Source organism: Idiotropiscis lumnitzeri, chromosome 1 (genome assembly GCF_059441095.1).
Source record: "Idiotropiscis lumnitzeri isolate Australia: NSW breed Sydney's pygmy pipehorse chromosome 1, RoL_Ilum_1.0, whole genome shotgun sequence".
NCBI lineage: Eukaryota > Metazoa > Chordata > Actinopteri > Syngnathiformes > Syngnathidae > Idiotropiscis > Idiotropiscis lumnitzeri.
Genome location: NC_142391.1, coordinates 24,104,199 through 24,118,476, shown reverse-complemented (window position 1 = coordinate 24,118,476; position 14,278 = coordinate 24,104,199). Strand labels below are relative to the sequence as shown.

Here is a 14,278-nt window from a genome sequence, read left to right as displayed (position 1 = left end):
CCTCTGGTGCCCTGGGTTAAGCCTAGTGCATAATCATGTTGCACTGAGGTCATGGACACGTCTTGTGCTCGTGACAGCAGAACTACAGAATATGTCACTATAGTGCTATAATCAGATCGTCTACATGGTAACCGATGTCAAGAATAAGGCATGCAGAGTAACAGTGCCCAATGTGCTTGAAAGGTTAACATATCCCTTACAAGACATGCCTGTGAGTCAGAGGGAGGGCCTTGGGTTATTGGTGGGGCAAAGGCTGGACAACAAGTCCGGACATGTCAATGCCAGCCCGGACATCCCCACTCGGTTCTAAAAGTAGAGAGAGATAGAGCGCATGGCTCACATATCCGGTTGTTTACAAGGTGTTTGCCCAATGACACAGAGAGGAACGCGCAGGATAAGCAAACAGGTGATGCTCCTGCTACTAGAAAAGACGGGGTTTCTACCTAATATCCGATGCACCCGGGAAGCGTTTGCAGATGACGCCAGAGGCACCTCTTGAAAAACAAGACATACTGTCATTTGATTTCAGCTTTTCAGAGAACTCTATAGACAAATTTGTTTCTAGATGGGTAAAAAAAAAAATCCCAGACACTCAAACGTCTTGGAGGGAATCTTACCACAGGAATGGAAGCATTTATCCATAATTTCATCTCCCCTAAGCAACACTTCCAAGTCTTGTACATTTTCCTAGAAAGGTGGATAATGTCACAACTGCAAAGGGGAGGATCATTTCCATTCGTTTTCGCCTCGTGTAATAGACAGGTAACCAACTACTTTTCTCACAGTGTACGTAGAAGAAGTGGCTTTAAGTGCTACAAAGTAACTGGATGTGCCCTTTTCTTTGTTTCCTGAGGCCAGAGTGCACCCTCTGTAAATCGGGCCAACATGCTCAAGCCTCATTCATGGGTAATGTAGCAGACAGAACAGATGACTCCTCTTTCTTCATTCTCTACGCTCAGCCAAGGAAGCCCTCCCTGTCACTGCCTCGTCGCCCACTTTCTGTGTTCTGCTGCTTGTTTGCTGATGCCACTCATGTTCCTGACACGGAACATTAAAAGCAGTTGAGTCAAATGTTTTAATAGCTAAGACAAATATCACATTCAAAACTTGAATTGTTAATTCTTTTTTTCACCTTGTAGTTGACGACGTGGTACACGTCAAATATTACTCAAACGGTGAGCACAATGTTTATGTGCTGTTGCATATCCATTTGAGAAACAAGGGTTGTTTTGAGTGGCGATAACAACCGACACACAGATAGCAATCGGCAGCTTGTGTTTTTCTAAGTACTTCAAGAGCATTCTGAAGAGCGTTCCACATTGGTTGTGTGCCGTGGACACTGCGGCGACCCTATGTTGTGTTTACACACGCTCACTCATCCATCTCACACACAATGGTGATGGAAGAGTGTCAGGCAATGAGGCATGGAGTCCATCGCCTATTTGGTTCCAGTGAACAGTGGACACACACACACAACACACACACATACGTAATCATTCCTCGTTTCAGAGTTGGGCTGAGTTGTTAAACTGAGACACATTTTTTATGACTTAGTAGGTATTTGGTTTTAAGATATGAGTTAAATATGCGAATGATCAGATTTAATGACATGTTTGAATCTTCCATGTTAAACTGACAGATTCCTCATTTAAAAATTGCAGTTAAAACAGTTTCTTATTTTAATTGTAGCCTAAATTGTTTAATAGGTTCCCTATCATGTAACCACACAGATGGCTCCTTCTCGGGACCATTCGCCAGCAACGGTGACGCTGTCACAGAGAGAAGCAGACAGGGTGAGAAGAGAGCGTAAAAAAAGAGCTGGCATATGAGTAAGGCCCACAGGTTTGGCATCGAGGGGGCTTGGCAGAATCACCGCTAAAGGTGGCTGAGTGCATTCCCAACCCTGGCAGAACAAATGTAACTGTTGTTTAGGTTCAGACGAGCTGGCCCTCGAAAAGGACGCTCTCTGCGGGAGCAAGGTGGAGGGGTGAGCGGCCCAGACAGGGACAGATGAGGACACTCGAGCTCTGGCTCACACCACCCACCTCGACTCAAAAAAAAACAAAAACAAAAAAACTGTCAAACGGGTTTCCTATGGGAACACCTTGGCGTAATTTAAGTCTTGCAAATAATACAGAAAATTCTGCATTCCATTGTTTTTTTTTTTAACCATTTAGAACTTTTCACTTTGAATAAATTTTTTTAAAATGATAAACGCACCTTATTCTATCAAGACAAACTGTATCATGGTTAGTCTACAAATTTAAAAAAAGTCAAGCATTGAATTAAAATCACAGAGAATTGGAGAAAATTAAAGAAGTGAGAGTAAAATTGTGAATAACCCTGCCAAATAGGCATTTAAAAAAAATGTCAAGTAGAGAAAATAAAAGTTCACAATTGTAAAAAATGTAACATCTCTCCACTCTCGGATGCGGTGGGTGTGTCCGCAAAATGCACTAAAACCGCGCACTGCCAACTGCCAATCAAATACCATTGCGACGAAAAATGGAAGCTACTTCATTTGGCATTTTTCTTATGCCGCACATTATATGATAGAGCAGCGAAAATCACCAGTCGTTGGAATAAATCACACGAGCCGTTTCAAGGCTATTCCATGACACAACCATGAGGCGCTCTAAATAGCCCACACCAGCATTAAGCCTCTGTCCACATGCTGGCTATCACATCGGACTCCATCCGCCCATCCTCCCATGGTCTTCCGTGTTTCTCCATGTGACGTAAATGCAGTCACACCCGACAATGAGGCGTTCTAAAGCAACCAGAGAAGATTTCATTTAAAGATAGCTAGGCAACTGCATTTTGCTATTTCTCCAGACAACCACTCGTGTTATCAAAAGTATCAATACTTTGAAAAGTGCTGGCCACATTGTGTGATGAGGGCGCTTCGAACGCGCTATTACTCATTTCGCTAGTTTGTGTGTTTAACATTAGCATCATGCAACAGAGACGTTTAGCGTCTACAGCATTTTTTTATTCTATATATTCATTTTTCCATCAGCCTGACATGCCCCAGTCCAAAGTTGTCCGTGGCCCGGTGGTTGGGGACCATTGCTCTAAGCACCCTGCTCTCAACTTTCCCCAATTCCTTCATTCAACCTGCATGAAAGTGGAAGTCCAATGCCAAACGAGCAAATAGAAGACAATACAAAATATCGGCGACAAATTAGCGCATGCAACAGCACAACTGTGTTTTCCATCTCGGTTCTCCTCCCGCCGCTTCTGTTTAATAGAGGCGCTGCCGTCTTAGTAGCAATGTTGACAACTATTTGACACATTTGAAGATTTGTGATAAACTAAGCTAGACGGTTGAGCTGCATTCGTTTATGTGCTTCACGAGTAAAGACGATGGAAATGTGGCTGACCTACATGTTCATGCTTGGTGTCAAAAAGATCTTGGAACATTCTGGAAGTTTGATAACTTTTCCGGAAGGACTGTCCCCATCTGTGGCTTGTTGAATTGATTTTCCATCAAGTCCTCACTGAATGTTGAACCAATCTCGCGTCAATACATGCCAGGTTGGATTAATGACTACACAAACAGCTTTCCACAGCGACATCATTTTACTCCCGACGGTGTTTTTGTGGCCAAAGGAAAATACAACTATGTGCAAGTAGACCACACGAAAGGCTTTCCAAAACATTTCCAGTTATTCCATTGTTAGCATTGCAAACCGTACCCAACAACAAATGAGAATGCGAGTTTGAACAGCTACCATCCAAGATGTCACCCAAGACCTCAACGTACCCTTCCGAGGTCCCAAAGCATCAGAGGATTATATTTAAGGGGCATCACTTTTATTTTCAATGGAAAAACTTGAAATCCAAGGAAATTGAAGGTCGCCGGGCATCTGGAAGCAGAATATTCTCAACCTATGAGGTACAGCTGTCAACAGGTTTCCTAAACTAATTCTCACATTTATTTCTATTATTATAAACTAATCGAAGCCTATTCAGTCATGCAATTAGTGATTAATTATATGAAATATTTGGGGCCTGCCATGCTATTGGCAAGGTTTTCCAAAACAAAAAAACAAAAGGAAAAAAAAAAAGTCATGAGCAGCTCTATCAACCTCATGATCAAATGATTGAACTGTTCCAGAGAACGTGTGGAAAAAGCAAAGACCACAGTCACTGGAACTCAACGGGGAAAGTATCTGTCAAGGTTTTATGAAGAATACACTGTACTTTGATTGTCTGCCAATCCTGTCATCACAATTTATTTCCGCAGACACTTCCAAAGGCACGCCACGAAATTCAGGTTACATCATGTTAAACTGCAGAGCTTCTCTGTCTTCCAAAGCGCCATAAACTCTCATGGTATACAGTCAAATGTAAGCAGTGGGAGTAGTTTTCCACAGCACCCCTGAAAAAAAAAACAAAAAAAAAACAGATGGCTGTGAAGATGTTTTTTTTTTACGTTATGTTGCTTTTATCAACACCTGGAGGATTATTGAAATAAAAAGCGGTATAGTTTTCAATAAAGAAAAAATAAATCACTGTTTTATGAAACAAACAGAAAGTGTTGAGATTTTGCAAATAGCTGAGATAACCTAACAACGGTATCATTAGTTTTGATTTTAGATTCCTCTTGCACCTATTGCATTTATTTTCACCTCCCCTTCGTTATGCGTCGAGACGCGCCGGTCCACTGACAGCCGACTCCGGCGAGACGAGGTGCTGCTCCAGCCGCAGGGAGCAGAGCAACGGCTGCAATGTGCTTTCAAAGTGTGGATGATCAATGTGTCCTGCATGTCGCATTAGTTTCCAGCGCTAGCTGCATTCTTTATCGGCGCACCAGCCAAGTGATCCAGTGCTAAGAGTTGTCCACGTTTGTTTGGGTCAGGTTGGACAGATAGTTCGGTTAGTCTTGTATCACTTTCTCATTTACTTTAAAGAGCTAAGGTGGCATCCATTAACAGTATCTGCTTGAATAGCTGACTGTGTATGACTTTACTTTTGTCATCTGTTATCTGAGCAACCCTGCTACTTGGTGCCCCTCGTGTTCAGACGGAGACACCACAGTTGGGTGAACTGGGGCCTCCAGAAGAAGCTAAAAAGTGACTTCCTAAAATGAACCTATGACGCAGTTCCTGTTTTAGCACTTTGACGAGTGAAATGGTCGGCATACATGCGTGTTATTTTGATCATTTTGTTATTGCTATTGTATTCATTCCAATTCTTTGCACTTTATTGCATGACTTGAAAAGTAGTTATACTATCAGATATGTCTCATCATCATCCACACCACTTATCCTGCACAGGGTCACGTGGGTGCTGAAGCCATTCCCAACTGACACTGGGCGAAAGGCGCACGACAACCTGAACGGGTCGCCAGCCAATCGCAGGGCACACACAGACAGACACCATAACTGAGCGGGAACTGATCCCACGCTGCCCACACACAAGTCAGGCAAGTGTACCACTACACTATCAGTGACTCACTATCCGATATTTTGATTGGTATAGATTTGTCTGCTGGTTATTCATCCATCCATTATCCGAGCCGCTTCTCCTCACAAGGGTCGCGGGCATGCTGGAGCGTATCCCAGCTGCCTTCGGGTAGTAGGCGGGGTACACCCTCAACTGGTTGCCAGCCAATCGCAGGTCACACAAGGAAAAACAACCACTCACGCTCACACGCAGGGACAATTTAGACGGTTTCATAAACCAACCATGCATGTCTTTGGAATGTGGGTGGAAACCGGAGAACCCGGGGAAAACCCACACGGGCACGGGGAGAAAATGCAAACTCCACACAGGGAGGCCGGAGCCGCAATCGAACCCGTCACCTCTGAACTGTGCGGCGGATGTGCTAACCAGTCAATTTAATTATATTTTCATTAATCTTTCACTCATTTTGTTGTGTTTTCTATGCAGAATATGCGCTTTACAAATAGAGAAAAAGAGAAAATTGCCATTGATGTCATGTCATTTTAAGCAAGAATACTAAATCGGGATATATCGTTGTCGGGATATAAAAATGTTGTCAATATTGGCAGCTGTAACGGCACCCATGTGGTATTGGTAATTTGATTCATAAAACTGAGCAAAGGAGAGGGGGGAAAAAAGCTTCAACATCTGCAAGCATTTCCACTGATTAACACTAAAGACTTCCCTTGCACATGACAGCTACAACAGGTAAGAGCAAATAATACACATGAAAGACGATCCTCGCTGATGCAGATGCAACACAACATAAGCGCCTCCCTCCCCACCTCGCTCTTGGCAGAGCGCAGCAATTTCCACCTGGATGGCCTTCAACTATGTGCCAAGAGGATGTCACGGCAGCTCCATATCCTCTGTGTGACAGTGTAATTCCCTCTGCCCTGCAGCCATGTCTGCAAAACTCAGACAGTTTACATGTTCATGTGGCTACATCTCACTGGGGAAGAGTGACATGCCAAGTATTCTGTGCATTCATTTGATTTCTGGCACTCGCAGATTAACCCCTCCGACGGGTGCTGTCAGAGGTGTGATAAAGTCTAAGCGGGAGGTGTGTTTGATCTTTCATTGAGTCGGTGTCGACTGTTGAGTCTTTGCTTTGTTACGTTTTAATATATGATTACCGCTACCTTTGCAGCACGGTAACGACAGTATTATGTCGATGAATGGACATGGGGAGCAGGAATCTGTCAAGCTCTAGACATTATCCAACGCAGCTATGTAGAAAGAAATCGCACATAATTAGGTAATTATCTATTTCACACTTGATTACAGAGAAAAGTGAATTTAATTACCTTTCCAAATCCAAGGCTAAGACGTAAAGATCACTCACTATAATGCAATGTGACTTGTTTAAAAACGTCTTGTCATGCTATGCCCATTTTAGGGATTGCAAAGTACGATTGAGAACCTTTTGGTCTGTTTGTGTTAACTCTGCCCTGCTATCAAAAGTTTTAATAATGCCAACGGTTCCATTAAAACAAATACTTCCTACTTTTAGTTAAAAAAGATCCAGTTTAAACACCTCCTTAGTGCCTTCAGAACCCTGTCTTGTTTAAAGGATGAGACACATCAGTCGGGAAACTTCAAGATAATCTTGCGACAGTTATCCATGGACGTGATGAGAACTGATGAGATGAACAAAGGAGGAGGGCTTGCATGCATGTTGATGTTTACAATCCGAACAATTTTCACATTGATTTCAAAATGACAAGAAAGGAGGCCGGCATTGCAAATTCAATCGAGAACATATCCAAAGACATGGTGATGGCATCCATTCACACACACGCACACACCCACACACACACACATTGTTAAAAGCGGGGCTTAAGCAACATGTTGGAAACGTTTGGCCAGCGGTACGCTTCCAAGCCGCAAATACTTTGCAGAGGTCACCTTGCCTCACAACATGATAAAAGACCGTGAGAAAGCTGGCAAAAGACGTATGGACCAGCTGAGCAGCTTGAATTAAAAAAAAAAAAAAAATATATATATATATATATATTAAAGATTGTGTTTATTAACACTTTACCAGGTCAAAGCCATTTTTTTTCTTATCTAGAAAGAAACAAAAATGAATATTTCTGTCAAAGTTGAAAGAAAGCAAATCACAGAAGAAAAAAAAGCCGGAAACAAAACTGTAAAAAAAATTCTGTCGTTTACTATTTCTATAAACAACGTGTTTGAAAGCAGAAATTGGAAATTCAGTCAAAGTCTATATTTGTCAAATATATTATTCTATAACTCGCAGATATTGCTCCATTAGCGGACATAAGTATATCAAGGAGGCAGGCGACAAGAAGAAGTAAGAACACAAAGCTAAGACTGAAGCCGCAAATGTAAAATGAGCTGGTTCTTGGGAGAGCTATGTCTGCTTTGCGGGCTCACCCATCAACCCAAATTCAGCATTATTTATACTTCACGAACGACTTCGATTGCCCACACCTCTGTGAATGAGGAAAATGGGAATTAGTCTGTGGTGTTTCCAGATTCATGTGGATTGTGCCCATGATAGTCTCAAATGGTACGGACAACAAACCAAGGCCCAACAAAATTCTTCTAGTTTCATGGCAGGAATTCAGAAGAAAATCTTCCACATTCTTCAATGTAATTTAAATCCCATTTGAAGCCACAGTGTCTGAGTGTAATCTTTAATTCACATCCCTTTGCTTCTTCACCTTCCACAGACGGGCCGCAACACTGTCCCGGTCCTAACCTCCTGGCCTGCAGGTCATTGGACGCGCCGATTACCCGCAAGTCCTTGACACAAGACAAATCTGTGCGCTTTCATCTGTGTCGGTGGGTTGCCCCTCAAAGCCTTGTTACAGGATTGGCGCTCGCCAATTAGCACAATTAGCTTTTGGCAAGCCGCCGGGGGCGTCACATTGCACCAGCTTTGCACTGATGGTACCTGAAAAGCCCGCAGATCAGTCATGTCTGCCATTGCAGGGGGTACGTTGGTTCAAGAATTGCAAAAAAAAAATAGATTGTTTCTGTGAAAAAAAAAATATTCATAGATTTACGAGGAGATGGCATATTATTGCGAAATGTCAAAAACCTATAATTAGGAACTGATGCTGAAGTGAAGCATCCATTTTTATGAGTCCAAAGCATATAACCAAAGTTGTCTTCAGGGAATGTTTTTTATTTACAGTATCAGCTCCAGTTTGTTTGCTGTTTATTTACAAAAATGTTCTAAGAAGGGGTTCATTTGAAGAAAGAACAAATTGGAGCATGGTGGCTTGATGTGAAGAATTGTTCTAAAGCCAGATTTTCATCATCTTTTGGAATAAATCTGTATGTGTGTGTGTGTGGGCGGGTGTGTGTGGTGGGGAGGGTGTGCAGCATCAGAGGTGAACATCTGGAGGTGGTTGTGCCATGAAGGAACGCAGATGCTTTAAGTAAAAGGGTCTGGATTGCGAGTGGATCGTCATTGGTTCAATGGACAGAATGCGTTTGTGCGTGTGGGCCCAGTTTATAACGTTTAATCATTTTTTGAAAATATACATTAACACCTGACCAGTCAGTGTTGATCTTGGAGGTCGACAGCGACCGAGCAACAGGACACTCAACGGTATTATGAGTACATTGCAGTCGCAATTATAAGAATTCCATCAATTCTCATCACGCATGCGAACTCTCACCTTACTGTGTTTGAACGCAACTAACATGGTGAGTTACTGTATGGATATATTAAAAAAAAGACGCTAAATAATTTCCGAGTTGGATAGTGGAGCCGAAAAAACAAATTCAAGACAATTGGTAGTGATATAAGTGGAAGGCAAGGTCTGGGGCAATTCTGCAACAGTGCCACTCTTATTTGGAGATTTTATTTGGAGGCGGGCTCGACCGACGATCACTATTTTCCCTCAAAACAAGTGGGTTTCCTCCTAGCATCAACTCCAGTCATTATGGATTCTGTTCAGGAAAGATTGCGCAACATACTGTACGTTTTAAATCTTTCCAGGTGAGGACAGAAAAGATGATGGAGACTACAGTGTCTATAAATGCAGATGGTGTTTTGTTGTACTCCGAAGCAGACGCCACTTGTCGTCTGCTCAGAATTAGGTCACCAATTTTGAGTCTTGGGACTTGCTTGGCTAATATTAATGTTAAAGTTTCAGCTTGACTTAGCCCTGAACTACATGGCTCGCCTAATACATCTGAAAATCTGCATTTATAAGAGTGCGTGCCATGTGTTCCGTGATCAAATCAGGTTTCAAAGACAACATGAAAGGTTTGCCACTCAATGAGAATGCAACTGTGCCCACAAAGCCCACCAAGACGGGCACGGTGTAGTGCCTAATGTGTGGAGGATAATTCGTGACTGTACAAGAATGTCTTGACTTGATTTTTGACTTACTTAAAACCAAGCAAAGACTTGACTCACCTACTTGAGTGGGGCTGGACTTGACTTGCCTGGTTTTTTTTGCCACATTCATTTGGGACTTACGACTTGACTCGTATGTATGATTTGCACATGATGTGACTTACTTATTGAAAAAAGTGGTAAAATGGTGTCAAAATTTAAAAAAAATAAACTCCAAAACTTGACTTAGTTCAAATGCCTTTAAGCACGTGTTTATTGAACAACTTTAGTGATTTACATTTTAAAGCTTTTTTAGATCTTAGAAAATAGTCCACTAAGTTTTTAAAAGTTTAGCAAAAAGTGCACTGCACTCCCAGGCTAAGCTGCATGTCTTACAAAGTTCAATGAAAACAAACATCTCTTTAAAGTTTACTACAGCAAATAGTTTTCTATTAGTTGTGAGTTGTAGTAGATTTGACATTTATTCAAATTTGGGATAAGTCCGTAGCCTTACCTTCCTCTGCCCGCGGGACCTCTCCCCTAGTGCGTGTGACTCAAGGTGAAAAAGCAAACAGACATCTGACTGCTGATTGGCTGCTACCCACTGTACAAGGAACCAATCAGATGCTGCTGTGGGGGGGGGAAATCTGCTTCTGCAGGCAGGGCCACAAGCACAGCAGGGAGAGAGAGAGCCGAAATGCTGTGAGCCGAAATAAACCATATTTTAATTTATTGGCTTTGAAAGTTAGAGAAGGGCAGATGCCGATGATCGGCAAAATGGCAAATATCGACCCAGATAATCGGCCCGGCCGATAAACGGTCTATCACTAACATGCACATATGAGTTTAACTCGCTTCTCGCGCAGACTAAGCTCATACATCTTAGTGTGGACAGAACAAAACCCTGAATATGAATCATATTCAGACCCACTATACCAGTTTGACTTTCTTTTAATCAGTCATCTGAGCTTTAATGATACACGGGCTGATGTGATTTTGCCGCAGCTGTGTAACACGTCTGGAAAATAAATTATTAAATGTTTCCACGAACCTCCTGCACCTGACCCTGGTTGGGAAACACAAAGCTACGGGGTTAAAGGTGGCCTACATTTTTCTTTCTAAAAAAACAAACATGTTTTAGTGGACAATCCACAGATAAAGTACACTAACAGAAACTACATGATAAAAACAACACACACACACACACACACAAAACATTTCTTTTTTTCCCCCATTATCCCTCTCGCGGTTGACTTGGGATCTTGATCGCGATCGATTGAAGGCTAAAAAGAAAAACATATTGATGAGGTTATTCACCTTGTGAATGTGATTTTTACTTTGGATTTGATTTTGCCACCATCTGAGTGAAATTTTGTTTGGGTACAGGGACCTATTGGAACAAGCATCCTGTCTGCAACAGGTTTTCTTGCGAATTCCACTAGCCTCCAAAGATGCCAGCTGCATTGCACGTTCTTGTGAATATTTGATATAGGAAAACACTGAAATAAACCCAAATTCAGTTGGTCTAAATTCTCCCCTGGTGATGACACGGTATACAAACGACGTCGCCGTTTTGGCCTCCTTCTCACAGGAACTGCTGTGTTGACAGAAAAGGTGGCTCATTTCCTCAACATACAAACAGCACTGGCATTGGCTCGTGGCACTCCTTGTTTACAGCGTCACATCAGTTACTTTGGGTGTTTCTGGCACGGCCAGAGTGAGGGGTGAAGGAAGGTGCTGGTGCCTAATACGGCTCTGCAGACCTGCGAAGGCCTCACTGGGGCTCTCTGTGCTGGTGCAAGTGTTTGTCAGGAGCTGGGTGGGTCTGGAGGAGTTGGAAGGAAACCTCGTTGACATCAATCTCCTGCCATTGGGGGGCCCAAGGAAGCCGGGTAGCGGTGGAGGGAGGTCACCCTGTTGATATAACACCTCAACAAAGCAGGTCTGTTTGGATGGTTGAGCCTAATGGACTGCGTCCACGAGAAGCTCTTGTTTTAGAAAATGCTGTCTGTGTTTGTGGCTCGAAGCGAGCGGAGGTCTCTGTGGTTGTTAGCTCTTTTGCTAACTAAGCTAGAGATATATGAGAGGCTGAAACTGGCGATACTCCCTAATCCCTAAATCAAATCCGAGTCTGAGCTGACTTTTGTGGGAAATGGACGGATGGACACAAATGATGAAGATGAAAAGACGAAGGGTTGTTGGCTTGTGTAATCCAGCCTTATTACCCATGACGGCATCTCTGCTCCAAAATCAAGAAGTTGAAGATTCAAACTTTGATGTCAAATCCCCAGATGACAGAACAGTTCAGCCCCTCCAACAGACTCGGTGACTCTTTCAAACCCAAGGTAATCTGGTCCTGAATCATCCCTTTAAACTTTTGTCCAGTGTGAGGAAAACAATGCCTGCTATGAGTTGGAGAACATCTGTTTTCACTGGACAAAATCAAGATCTGCTTCTGCAATGTGACAAGAGTTACAGCACATACACAAGCTACAACTGAAATGTGTCATCGCCTTATAAGACCAGAAAGGTGAATTGGTACGAATGACGTCAGCTCATTTTCAAACTTCATTTCTGGTATTAACTTCCTGAGAGTGTGGACGGCAGTACGAAGAGGCAGAATGGAGACAGTCAACACTTGAGCAGCAAACGTATCATTCATCATCAATTTGCCATCTTTTGACAGAAACAGTCAGACAGACACACATTGGCTCAATGACGCAGACTTTTCGTACGTCTCATGGGTGTGCTTTCAGTTCACCCGAGGAGTCATTTTCTCTGAAAATGGAGCTTTTGTCTGGGCTCCTCCTGACCACTGTTGACACAATCAAAAACGTCTCTAACGTTGTCGTTGAGATCTGCACAATCTAATAAACATCTCAACAGACGTTCACGGTAAAGGCCTCTTGGACTTGCACTTGCTGCAAACATGTCTCACTCCAACTTTTCATTTTTAGAGGCAGGTGAATATTTTGAGTGAAAACGTTTTAGATTCATGTATGGCATGGAAGTTCGGTTTTCCAGGGATCTTGTGACGTGTTCTTCATTTGCTTCTTTTATTGTCTATATTTAGTTATACAAAGAATTACGAATAGACTCGAGTTTTACTTCTTCATAATCTTCCTTATGCCATATATATTTAATCATACTATTGTGAGTTCCATCGTTTATTGAACATGCTTTTTTTATTACAGTAATCCCTCATTTTTTGTGGTTAATAGGGACCAGAACCCCGGTGAAAAGTAAAAAACCGTGAAGTAGAGTTTGACTTTTTTATCATTATTTTTTTATTTTTATTACGAGCAATTGATGCCTCTATGACATTTTGTTGTAGTGAGGGGTTCACAACGGCATAATGTAACCAATGTGGTTCAAACCTTCAAAATAATCGTTAGACAATAAATTAAAAAATTAAAGCAAAAAAAAAAGAACGTAAACAGTATCTCTATATAGTTTTCTACAGTAAATACATTTGTCAAAATTCAGAATCACGGAAATGTTAAAATTTCTCTTCTCTTTGTTTGGATTTCAAGCAAAAACAAAAAGGTGCAGAGTGTTCCCAGGGACACTATAATCTCTCATAAAGTTAACTGAAAATTTAAATAAATGGGTCCTTTAAGTTAATACAGTTTTAAATTGATCAATTATCTGACATTAGTTTTTTTTTTTTTAAAAAAGACCATCAAAATGCTGAATAATGGCGCCGTTAATCGACCCCCTGATAATCGGTCTATCCCTACTTGAAAGAACATGTTAAGCTATTTGAATGCTTTGCACTTTCACTAGTGACGCCGCTCTGATTAGACAGAGTACTTTTGTATCTCACTCTCTAGTGATGGAGACATCGTGATCTGTGATTGTTGCAGTGACAACCATAGGTGACACTGCCGTTGCAGATTAAGAGGGTGGCTTGGTCATGGTTTAAAGAAGTAATTGTTAGCCAGCTTTTTTGTCTCTATTTCAGTAAGCCTGATAATAAAGTGGGTGGAGTGGGGCCATGGGGGCTGGGCCCGGCTCCCTGTTTGATCATTGATCTCCACGACCCCATTTGAAGGCTCTTAATCTCTCAGTTGACCTCTTCCGGGATATTTTTCAGGGAGGGTGACAGGGGTGGATGTTTACTGGGAACCATCAAGAGGGAGGATACTGTGGTGAAAGTGATTGGGGGGTGGGGAGCTTTTTCCACTTGAGTTGAGAGTAGTGTAATGAGCCTGGGAGGTCTGTGGATGAACGTTTATACGTATGACGTGCCTGAAGTGATGTGGCACTTTTTACTGATTGACCTGTGAAAGACAAACTTTTTTTTGTTGTTTTTGATATCTGGTTACTATTGTTAAAGAGAAAATTGGCGTTGTAGTTGCCCCCCCCAAAAAAAAAGTTTGTCCGTCTTGCAAATCTATACCTCTATCATTAAAGAAAATTTAAGGCTAACTTTCCTACAGCTTTTGTTCACCGAGACTCCTCTTCATCTCAATAAGAGGCTCACACAGTGTCTGTCTTAAGGGG

General features: G+C 42.1%; 1 protein-coding gene and 1 pseudogene across 2 annotated transcripts in view; both read right to left on the bottom strand.

Annotated features, from left to right (window-relative positions):
- LOC148343877 (ADP-ribosylation factor-like protein 15) overlaps positions 1 to 14,278 on the bottom strand; it is an 89,118-nt gene that overhangs the window by 21,466 nt on the left and 53,374 nt on the right. The gene's annotated exons all lie outside the window — the stretch shown is intronic.
- LOC148343878 (5.8S ribosomal RNA) lies at positions 4,694 to 4,843 on the bottom strand (annotated as a pseudogene).